Here is a 1,647-nt window from a genome sequence, read left to right on the forward strand (position 1 = left end):
GTTTTGGGGGTGGCCTAAAAGGGTCTATGGTCACGGTTTTGAGGGGTGGCCTAAAAGGGTCTATGGTCACGGTTTTTTACAGTGACCAAAAAGGGTCTATGGTCACGGTTTTTTGAAAAAGGGTGACCATAGAGTACCCTGTCCAAAACGGCGTCGTTTTCCCCTCCCCCCTTTTCGAAAATCAATTTTTTTGTAATTTTTTTTTAATTCCTTTCCCCAGAAGCCCAGAACGACGTCGCCCCCCCCAAATCCCCAATCCCGCTCCCAAAATTCTCCTTTCCCTCTTGTAAGTTCCACTCTCGGCTCTCTCTCCCTCTCAGCTCTGAACCCTCACTATCCGACGTAACCCCTTCCTTTCACTCTTCATCCTCTCTCCCTCTCCACCGTAATCGCAGCCGCAGTCTGTGATCTGTCACTCTCTCAACCCCCACTCTCCCAAACCCTCACTCATCTGTGCCTCTCACTCTCTCAACCTCTCACTCTGTCAACCCCTCACCGTCGCATCCCTCACCTCTATTGCGTTCAGATACCTACAAAAAAAGGTTAAGCTCTTTTCATGGGTTTTCAATTGTTTCAGTAATTTTTTATATTGATAATACCTGTGTGGTTTTATTTTGTTCAAATTCATGCGTGGTTTCACGATTTCTTTTGTTTTTTAAGGTTCATTGTTTTTTTCACGATTTCACGATTTCATGCGTGGTTTCATGCGTGGTTTCTTTTGTCCTTTTCTGTTTTTCCAGGAGCCCTCAATGCTGAACCCAGTTACTCATTCCAAGTGAGTTTCTTTTCTTGCTTTTCTTTTCTTTTCAATTTAAGTAGCTTAGTTTTTGCAATTAGGTAAGTTTTTTCAATTGTTTGTGCTCTTATTTTTGACACTGTGAATTTTGGGCTGTGCTCTTTTTTCAATTTAATACCTGTGCTCTTTTTCAATTAGGTAACACAATTATAATTTTTTGTAGATTTCCGGTTTCCTTTAAAGATTATGGCTGCTGCTGTAACTGCGAGAACTGTTCGTGTTGTCATTGTTGTTTTTGATGGACCCAGTAGCTTTATTGCTTAACTAGGTTGGTGTTAATTTATGTAGTTGTGTGTTGTTAACTTGTTATAGTCTCTTGGTGTTAACTTGTTAACTTGTTAACTGCTGCTGCTGCATAAACAGTAAGAATCTCACTTCTTCAGGTTTTTATAGTCTCTTGATGTTTTGAACTCTATAATATGTTTGGAAATTGAGTAGTATCATGCTTTTCAGATTTGTCTGGTGCTGTGTGCTCTTTAGCTTTTACGTTGAATTCTTGCATCTTGAATCTTGTTCTTCTTGATGTTTTGAACTCTATAATATGTTTGGAAATTGAGTAGTATCATGCTTTTCAGATTTGTCTGGTGCTGTGTGTTCTTTAGCTTTTACGCTGGATTCTTGCATCTTGAATCTTGTTCTTCCAACTGTGCTGTGTGTGAATTGCATGACCCTTCACATGGTTTCTTCACAATGCTGGAATTTGTTATGCTCCTAACAAGTTTGGTACCGCATATAATTTAGAATTTTTTTTCAACAATTATTATTTAGGTTTGTCGCTTGTGTTATAGGTAGGTTTATATCAATTGGACTTTGTTGTTTACATAAAGAGGGACATGTATGTATAAGTTTTG

At 39.0% G+C, this 1,647-nt stretch overlaps 1 long non-coding RNA gene across 1 annotated transcript; it reads left to right on the forward strand.

Moving 5' to 3' along the window:
* Nucleotides 1-501: 501 nt before the first annotated feature.
* Nucleotides 502-1,045, forward strand: LOC107474308 (uncharacterized). Its single transcript, XR_001589239.3, has 3 exons — nt 502-542; nt 741-775; nt 960-1,045. It is a non-coding gene; the product is annotated as an uncharacterized LOC107474308 (long non-coding RNA).
* The last annotated feature ends 602 nt before the right edge of the window (nt 1,046-1,647 follow it).

The sequence above is a fragment of the Arachis duranensis genome, chromosome 2 (assembly GCF_000817695.3).
Source record: "Arachis duranensis cultivar V14167 chromosome 2, aradu.V14167.gnm2.J7QH, whole genome shotgun sequence".
In the NCBI taxonomy this organism is placed as follows: Eukaryota; Viridiplantae; Streptophyta; class Magnoliopsida; order Fabales; family Fabaceae; genus Arachis; species Arachis duranensis.